Below are 9,461 nucleotides of genomic sequence, written 5' to 3'. Positions count from 1 at the left end.
GACAATAGTACATACTGTCCTGTGTGGCCGTTGGGAGGACTAAATGGATCACGGGCGTGCAGTATCAGTATGTGGCACAACACCAGGCACATGGCAACTGCTTAACACATTTCTTGCATTGAGTGGCGTTATGTGGCTCCTGCACTGCCCACTGAGATCGTCTCGTGGCTCAGGTCCCCACTGCCCCCACCCGGGCAGCCACGCACTCCCAGACACAGCGACGCCACCCTAGAGAGTGGGCGTGAAGTGTCCAGACTGGAGGCTCTCCACTGGCATTGTGAGCTGCCTCACCAGCATGGAGCTCTGTTTCTCAGAGTGGGTTCATGTCTTTAATCCTAGCTGGTCCTCACTGCAATGCCATACGATATGGTGTGTATTATTAATCTCACTGTGGAGATAAGGAACGGCTCACAGAGGTTAAGTGATTTATCCAGTCATTCAGCAAGTTAACTGCATGCTCAGGTCTGAAATTCAGGTTCCACGAGAATAACGAACACTTATTTATTGCTGGGTAACTAAGAAAGGCTTTCTCATTCGCTATCTCATCTGATGGTCGCAGCGAAGCCGTTGGGCTGGGGACCGCTGTCCCCCCTCCACGGACCCCGAGAGGCGCTTGCTCACGATCGCCCCGCAAATAAATGAAGCAAGTGGGCTTTAGGCCCATGTTCACTGACTTCCAGTGTCCTGTTCTTTCTACTTGCCTTTTTCTCAGTCCTTCCTTCAAAAGCCAGCTTACAACAACGACACAGATAACACCCAGCTAGCCAGGGCCCAGGGGAGTAGCTACCCTCAGACAGGCAGGCCGCACTAACTCTTTGACAGCAGCAAGGATCAAGGTCCCCACTCATAGCCTGGTGCCCCCCCCCCCCACCGCGCCTCCCCCCTCCCCCCGCCTCCCACACAGCCAGCTCCCTGCTGGAGGGAGCGATCATAGGCAGACAGGCTGCACATGCAGTGCCTTAAAGGGCCCCCCTTTGAGAGGCCTGGCACACAGGTAATTGGAAACAGTGGAGCCCTCACGGGAGATCTGGGCTTCAGGTGCCCGCCTGACCCCGGGGCAGAAGCCTCCCCAGGAAACAGGAGGAAGGGACCCACCGGGATGCTGCCAGCGACAGAGCGCTGTTTGCCATGATGCTCGCCACACATTATGCTGAAAGTGTGACAGGTTTTCAGAGGCAGCCTGGGCGGGAACCATGGAAACCGCTTTGGGAAGGGAGAAGATGATTGCTGTTCGAGCACTAGTGAGAGAGAGAGGGTGAGGAGAGGGTGAGCGGGCGGGGTGCGCCCTCCCTCCCCACCAGGCTCAGCCCCTGCTCCTGGCCCCAGCTCCCTGGCCAGCAGGCTGTGAGGATCATGGCTCCTAAGGAGACAGCTGAATGGGTGAAGGGAGGTGGCGGCAGCGTGGGCGTGGTGACAAACTGTGATGGTTCCCAAGCCTGATCTCTGGCTCCCACACAAGCCCCTGTCAGAATAACAAATCCCCATGTTTGAAGGCACCCAGGTGCTGGGCGAGGTGGGGGTGCCTCCCCTCCACCATCTCCAACTCTCTCAACAGCCCTGCAAGATGGTGCCTCTGTGTGGATGAGGACCCCAGGACGGAGAGACGAAGCAACTGGCCTAAGTCACAGCTGCTGACAGTTGAAGAATTGGGATCTGGAAGGATCTGTGTCCAGAGCCTGTGCCCCAGCCATTACAACTTGCTTCCCTGCAAGGCAGGGGCGTCCCTCTATAAACCTTTACAAGCCAAGTTTTCCAGCCAGTCCCTGTGCACTGGCCGCGGGGCTCTGTCTGCAGGGGAGATGGGCTGGCTGTGGGTGCTGCACTGTGGGGGCAGCCAGAGGGACTGACCCCGCTGGAAGGCCTGCCTCGCCGGGAGGCCTCACACGCCCTTTCCCTGCGCCTTTGGCACGGCCATCGCCTTGGCTCCCAGGCTCCTGGGCAGACACCCCATCTTCTCTTCCATCAAAAGGAGGGAAGAGGCTCTGGTGTATGGGCCTGGGGGGCAGCCCTGGTCGCAGAGCTGTTAGTCATAGAGAAGCTGGAGGAGCCAGAACCCATCCTGGGGGGACAATGCCCACATCCCAGATGCCATGGAGGGGGCTCAGCAGCCTCGGGCCTCTGAGAGCTCTGAGTTCTGTTCTCAAGTGACTGAGATCAGCCTGGAGCGAAGGTTTGCAGCATCTGTGCTGTGCGCCTGCTCAGGAGGGTGGCCCGCAGGACAGCAGGCAAAAGGCAATGCAGCGTGCGGACACCGGAGGCAGTGGGGCTGCCAGGTCCTGCGCAGGAAGCAGGGGGTGGGGGGGTGGGGGGGAGAGTGCTGGGGACAGGCACAGAGACCTCATCAGGGCCTTTCCCAGGGCTGGGAGGCTACGTATGCCTTGGGTTCCATGAGACGGTGGATGCAGGACAAAAGCTTCTGGGAGGAGTCTCTTTACTCTTCTCCTCTGGGAGCTAAGTTGGAAGAAATCCGTAAATAACCCCCTTTTTGGCAAATTCAAGTTGAAGAAATACCCCGCAGCAGCTGTGGTAGATGTGTTGCCAGCAGGGCGTTGCGGATCTCATTTTTAGGTGCAGCATCTGCTTCTCTCCGTGACGAATAATCGTGTTCTTGTCCTGTTCTAGGCAAAGCCCTTCGTGTTTGTGATCTCATCCCCCTCCTGGGCCAAGGGTAACTTCAACCTCTACCCTCAGCCTTCAGACAAGTCTTCCCCCTCCCCAGGCCCTCCCTGAACCCTGCACTCTGCTTCCCCTCTGCACTAGCTCTTTCCTCTCATCATACATTTCCTGAAAAAGTGATCAACATGTGCTGTCCTGCTTTTATTTCATTAGCTCTCCAGTCCATGACGATGCGTTGATGTTCCCATTGTCCACGTAGCCCCAGGTGGGCGATGCTTAATGGGCATCTACTATGTGCCACAAGCACAGCAGGTGTTGGATACGGTCAACTAGTCTCTGTCTGTGGGATCTGACTCCCATCCAGCAGGGCCGGCAGACATCTATGCAGGTGCCATAAACAATGCAGATGATGGGGGATAAGTGTAAAGAAGGCATGAGCCGTGGCACCACCAGAGCAAATACCAGGCAGATCTGACCTGGTTATCAGGCCACGGACAGTGTCCTGTGGCCGCCTCATTGCCAAATGTAATAGATGCTTTACAGTTGCGCGATGACTGTGGGATTGCCCTTGAGGGAGGCTTGGGGGAGTGCTCAGAGGGGCAGCAGAAGAGCTGTAGCAGAAGGCACAGACACCTGAAGCCAAGGGGTGAGAAAGTTCTTAGAGGGAATCTTTGGGTTCTTTCTGACTAGAATGTCTTCCTTCCCTTCTGTGATTGGCCACTGTCTAGCCTTTGTTAGGGAAACGAAAACTGGACCTTTTTTGGTAAAGGCTTCCCTAATTGCTTCGCCCCATCCTGCCCGACCTACCCTATACTCTGTGCTAAACAGCACTATGCACGTGCTCAGGATACTGGGCTGGGGTGTATTTCTCGTGTTGGCATTCCTTCCCCTCTCAGGAATGAGGGGAGCAAGGAACTGGGCAGGATGCAATTGATCAATCTTCTTATGCTCCCACCCTCCACTATCCCAGCACACACTTAGCCTTGCATTGAAGGGAGGGATGCATGGAGGGATGGTGGAGGGAGGGATAGATGGAAGGATGAGTGGGAGGATGGATAGATGGGTGAATGGATAGAGGGATGGATGGAGGGAGGGGTAAATGGAGGGATGAATGGGTGGATGGGTAGATGGGTGGGTGGATAGAGGGATAGAGGGAGAAATGGGTGGAGGGATGGATAGATGGATGGATGGATAGAGGGATGGATGGAGGGATGGTGGAGGGAGGGGTAGATGGATGGATGGATAAAGGGATGGATGGAGGGATGGTGGAGGGAGGGATAGATGGAGGGGTGAATGGGTGGATGATAGATAGAGGGATGGAGGGAGGGATGGATAGATGGATGGATGGATGGGTGGGTGGATGGAGGGAGGTATGGAGGGATGGGTGGGTGAATGGGTGGGTGGATGGAGGGAGGGATGAGCAGATGCCTCTGAAGTCCTGTGCCTTCCTGAAGAGGCAGTGAAATGTTGTGGAAGGAACAAGGGCAAAGACTTGGAAGACCTGAGTTGGGTTCCGGCCAAGTCGCTAAGAGTTGTGTCATTGTTTGCATTTTTCTTTACACCCTTGTGCCCGTTTCCCACTGGGTGAAATGAGGAAATTCGAAGGTTTGATTTCTAAGGCTCCTCCGCACCCTAAATTCCTATTTATTCTCCATCTCATCAAGGGAGGTAAGACCTCCTCTTGGGTGGAATGTTCTGTCAGATCAACACGTCTTTCCTGGCTGTCCAGCGGGCGGCCAGCAACCGCATGCGAGAGCACGGTTCTATGAAGACAGGACGAGGAGGTGTTCGCCGCCTGCAGTGAAGTCACTGTTTAGTGGAAAAGGTAAGTTTGGGCACCTGCTAGGTCAGGAATGGTGAAGAGGAAGGGCTGCTTCCCTGATCGCCTTTGCTCTCAGAAGCCAAGGCAAATGCCATCTTACCCTATACCCACCGCTTCCGATTTTCTTGAGAGAAGATGTGGCGTCTCCCAGCTCACCACCTCTGCACAGAGGGTTCTGCTCTCTTTGGGGATGATTCTAACCTTTAAGGACCTGCCCTGGTTGCTACGACTAGAATCTGACCTGACAACAGACTTTCTGGCTTTCTTTTTTAAAGGTCCCGTCATTTTCATCACCTCCTCTCGGCTTCTCTCACCACTCCCTCCCTCAGCTTCTCCCTCCTTCCTAAGCTGATATGAGTCTAAGTGATGCTGTGTCACAAACTACCCAGCTGTGTCCGCTGGAAATGGACCACGATTAAGGAGAGAGGGAGCCCAGTCTCGCCTGCCCTGACACTCACAGCGGAAGTCTTAGCGATTCATAGCATCTCTTCCTTCTCTCCTTCCTAGTGAGAAGAGGCCCACCTCTCACCATGCGGGTCCTCAGCCCACGGGAACAAGTGGGGGTGTCATGAGAGTGGCTGCAAGGGGTGACCCTTTGGGGTTAGAATAGAATCAGGAGCAGGCCTGCCTGGTTAGCCACATTGGCATAATAAAAGCTTTTCTATAGGAGAGGTGTCCCTTGAGGCCCATTTCAGTTCCGACGCACGGGTGGCTGCAGCATGTCTTTATTTGTCCTCTCGACCCCCAAATATTTCATCAATCCTAGAAGAATGGAAGGCGTTTGCAGAGTGTGCCCCTGAGAGGGCCCTGGGTCAGGCACATTTGCCCAAGGTGAGCACTCAGCGCCCTTGGCCAGCCCACTCTCCCCTCGCCTCTTGTGTGGACGTCACGGATGCACGCTGTTTTTGCCTGTGTTCATCCTGCAGAGCTCTCAGGGCCAGTCGCATACTGACTGTCTTGCTCCTTCCAGCTGGCCGCCCTTGGTAGGAAGGCCCCCGGGAGTCGGGGTGGAGGAGTGGCTGAGCCCTTATGAGGAGCCCGGGCAGGACTCTGCCGCCTGAACATCTGAGCACCTGGTGTGCGAGGCAGGGCCCAGGCACCGGGGCCTCCTTCCCAGGCCCAGCTGCCCCTGGACCTGCGGAATGCGGCGGGAATTGGTGAGGAGTCAGGGCTTGGGATGGTTAGCTACTGAGGATGGCACTGGTGGGTAGAATGGCAAAACTCACTCGCAGACATAGGAGAGCCCAGAAGCTGAACACCCATGAATACCCCAGGGAGCTGAAGGTCCCATTTCTCTACCTATTTCTGATTTGGTACCTTTTCTGTGCTATTGCCTTGAACTCATCTGGCAACACAGTATCCTTGTCAATGTCATACAGAACCTGGGGGCCTATAACCACACCACCCTAACTCTGGGGTGCCCCCTGGCCCCAGACACCCTGCTGTGTACCTGGATTTTGAGGGGACTCATATGTAAGTTCACTAAAGAGCACCCCCTCGACTCAGTCTACCCTCCTGTGTCTCACCTCCGCCTCCCTTCGCAGGTAACAGTGAGGTTAGAGGGAGCAGTTGCATAAGAATCGATGTGGTTCCCACCTCCTTTTGCTCTTTCATTTCACGGCAGTCTCTACTTTGGTTTGGAGTTAGGGACTTTTGACCCACGACAAAGGTTCCTTGTGCCCGTGAGGTTGAGAACCATGGCTGCCCTTCTCCAGGAGATATGGTGGTCCTGGTTCTCTGTGACCTTGAGCAGAGGTTGTAGCACCTGTGAGGCTCTCTGTGACCTTGAGCAGAGGTTGTAGCACCTGTGAGGCTCTCTGTGTCCTTGAGCAGAGGTTGTAGCACTTGTGAGGCTCTCTGTGACCTTGAGCAGAGTTGTAGTGCCTGTGAGGCTCTCTGTGACCTTGAGCAGAGGTTGTAGCACTTGTGAGGCTCTCTGTGACCTTGAGAAGAGGTTGTAGCACCTGTGAGGTTCTCTGTGACCTTGAGCAGAGTTTGTAGCACCTGTGAGGCTCTCTGTGACCTTGAGAAGAGGTTGTAGTACCTGTGAGGTTCTCTGTGACCTTGAGCAGAGTTTGTAGCACCTGTGAGGCTCTCTGTGACCTTGAGCAGAGGTTGTAGCACCTGTGAGGCTCTCTGTGACCTTGAGCAGAGGTTGTAGCGCCTGTGAGGCTCTCTGTGACCTTGAGCAGAGGTTGTAGCACCTGTGAGGTTCTCTGTGACCTTGAGCAGAGGTTGTAGCACCTGTGAGGCTCTCTGTGACCTTGAGCAGAGGTTGTAGCGCCTGTGAGGCTCTCTGTGACCTTGAGCAGAGTTTGTAGCACCTGTGAGGCTCTCTGTGACCTTGAGCAGAGGTTGTAGCACCTGTGAGGCTCTCTGTGACCTTGAGAAGAGGTTGTAGTACCTGGGAGGCTCTCTGTGACCTTGAGCAGAGGTTGTAGTACTTATGAGGCCCAGACCCTTATTCCAAAGTGCCTGCTGGATACCTCTGCTGCTGATTCATTCTTGAATCTCCTTCCTGTATTGCTCACATTCAATCAACACCAAGTGCTGTCGATTCTACTGTGTAAACACCTCCTCGATCAGCCCCCGCTCGCTCATCTCTACAGCCACAGCCGTAGCTCAGATCTCATGGTGTCCCCCCAGGATTATGGCCTCTTCTCCTCTATCTGCTCTCCCCACCTTCATTCCAGCCCTACACCTCACCGCCTTGCCTTTAGGGCTCTTTCCCAGGCCTGACGTCACTGCCCTGCCGAAAACCTTCCGTGGCTCTCCATCACCTTCAGCGAGCTGCCCAAGGGCCGTCCCAACTTGCCTTCAGTCTACCTTTCTGGACTCATCTTCTGGAGTTCTCCCTTTCCCATCCTGGACTCTAGCATGCCGAACTCTTACATCCCCTCAAGACCTTTGCTTTGGTACACCCTGTCCTCCACCTGCCTACTTCTGCCCATCTCCCTGCCTGGCTACCACTTACCCTTCCTCCCCACCAAGGCATGTTCTCCCTTCTCCGTGGAGCATCCCCATGTGCCCAGGAGTTAGAGCACCTTTCTCTGGGCTCCTGTAGCGCATCGCTCACACCTCCATCACTTACACTGATCATACTGACCTATAATTACCTGTACACATGCTCACTGAATACCCAGCTCCTTGTGCAGGACCCAAGCTCCTAGCACGATTGGCATAAACTGTAGGTGCTCAACAAATTATACTGAATAGTTGTCAGAAGTTTGCAAGCCGAGAGTGAAGGGTGTGTGGGTCAGGGGCCCTCAAGGAGCCCTGAGGAGACTGCATTGTGTCTCCTGATGTCCCCAGTGGCCACTGTCTGTGATTTTCAGGGACTCCCCTGGTGAGAAATGTTTATTTCTGCTTTCTTCTCATGTGCATACATTCATGAGTCCGAGGAAAGCCTTTGTGTGTGTGTGTGTGTGTCTGTTCCTGCTGTAGATAGCATCACCGTCACTGACGGCGGCCAGCCTGTGCAGAGCGGCCCTGCTGCTTCTCCCGGTGCCTCTGTCTCACGGACTCGGACACGCCGGGTCTCTGGCCCACTTCGTGCAGGTCTGTGCGTGTCCGCATGCTGGGCTGGAAAACGTGATCAGAGAGCGCAGCGCCTGGCTAGTTCCTGATCAGCCACCCGCGGAGGGAGGCTGCTGTGTTTTTGCGGCTAGAGCCGGGAGAAAACTCCCATGTGGTTCATGAAGCAGGAGTTCGCCCCAGCTGCCCTGGGAACATGGCATTTAGCTGGCTTTTATTTGGCGTGCAATGTTTTGTCCAACTCTAATGCATGGCTTTATGTGTTTAGCTTGTGTGCAAAGTTTATTCTCATAAACGGCTTATATTCTGTCTAGAGGGACTGTGAGCCCTGGCTGGGGTCTGTGAGCAGCGTGTAATATAATTCTTGTGTTTTATTAACCATAATCGCCAGAAGTCTCCCGCCACAAATATATCTGCAGAGCAGTTTTTCTGAATTTCCAATTATTTTAACATTCAACATAAACCGGACAGGAAGTTCATTTCCATGCGGTTGAGCTCTGTTCTCCCTAAGCTGAGAGCAGGGCACCTGCTGTGTGACCAGGTCCAGGGCAGCAAGAGGCTGTTCTTGGACTTCTGCCCCCAGGCGTGGCCTCCGGAGCACCGGGATGGAAGAGGTTTGCAGGAACTCCGTCCCGTTCACCTTCCACCTTCGCTGGGACCGACCATGGGCCTATGAGAACGGACGGAACACTCCCCACCACCAAGTGTAGACTGTCAGGCCCAGTTGTTGCCGGCTCTTTTTTTTTTTTTTAATTCGTTGTTGTTTCTCTGTCTATTCCTTTAATAGGTGATAAAATTGATTAAATCTCTGGCTGTAGATGACTTCAGAATATTAGTTGAGATGATATTGATTTTTTTCTCTTTATGAAGCTTTTCTGTAAAGCAAGCACCTGCCGACTTTCAATTACAAACTTTGGTTAAATTATGAACCTTTTAGCCTTGCATCAGAAGTGGAATCTGGAACCTGATTTGCTGGATCAAACCGCATTAGTTGTGTTATGTTATTCTCTAAAAACACATTTCAGAGAAATAACTCCAATCTGTGTTGCATTTTATAGAGGACAATAATTGAATGGTGGCTGTTTGTAATTTTAGCAATCTCTTAACCTTAATCATATTTAATGGCTTTTCTCTCCAGGCTAACGGGGGAGAGGAAACGGGTTCCAGCTCTGAGTGTGACGGCGGCGGTCACGCACCCGGTCCTTGGCAGCCCCGCACATGCTTCCTCTCGGAATTGTTGGTTCGGGACAATCATTCAGCGGGGAATTACTTTCTCATCTATGAAATAAATGAGATGTTAAACTAGTTTTCTGCTTCCTGCGGTACAAATGTATCAGCGTGCAGCCCCGTGCAGGGAGGAAACAAAGGCCCAGGGCCTCCGGCGACGGTGCCCGCAGCTGGAGAGGGGCCGGGCGCTGTGGCCGGTGCGGCCCAGGGCGGGGAGCTGAGTGAAATGAGCTGGAAAGGAGAGAGGCAGGGTGCTCCCCAG

General features: G+C 54.0%; 1 long non-coding RNA gene across 1 annotated transcript; it reads left to right on the top strand.

The window, feature by feature from the left end:
• The first annotated feature begins 4,339 nt into the window (after positions 1-4,339).
• On the top strand, positions 4,340-9,203 carry LOC308524655. The gene is made up of 3 exons (XR_013996421.1): positions 4,340-4,441; positions 7,883-7,996; positions 9,111-9,203. It is a non-coding gene; the product is annotated as an uncharacterized lncRNA (long non-coding RNA).
• The last annotated feature ends 258 nt before the right edge of the window (positions 9,204-9,461 follow it).

The sequence above is a fragment of the Myotis nattereri genome, assembly GCF_964212035.1.
Source record: "Myotis nattereri genome assembly, chromosome: 9".
Taxonomy (NCBI): Eukaryota; Metazoa; Chordata; class Mammalia; order Chiroptera; family Vespertilionidae; genus Myotis; species Myotis nattereri.
The sequence above is the reverse complement of the archived record's forward strand: the minus strand, read 5'-3'. Positions and strand labels throughout refer to the sequence as shown.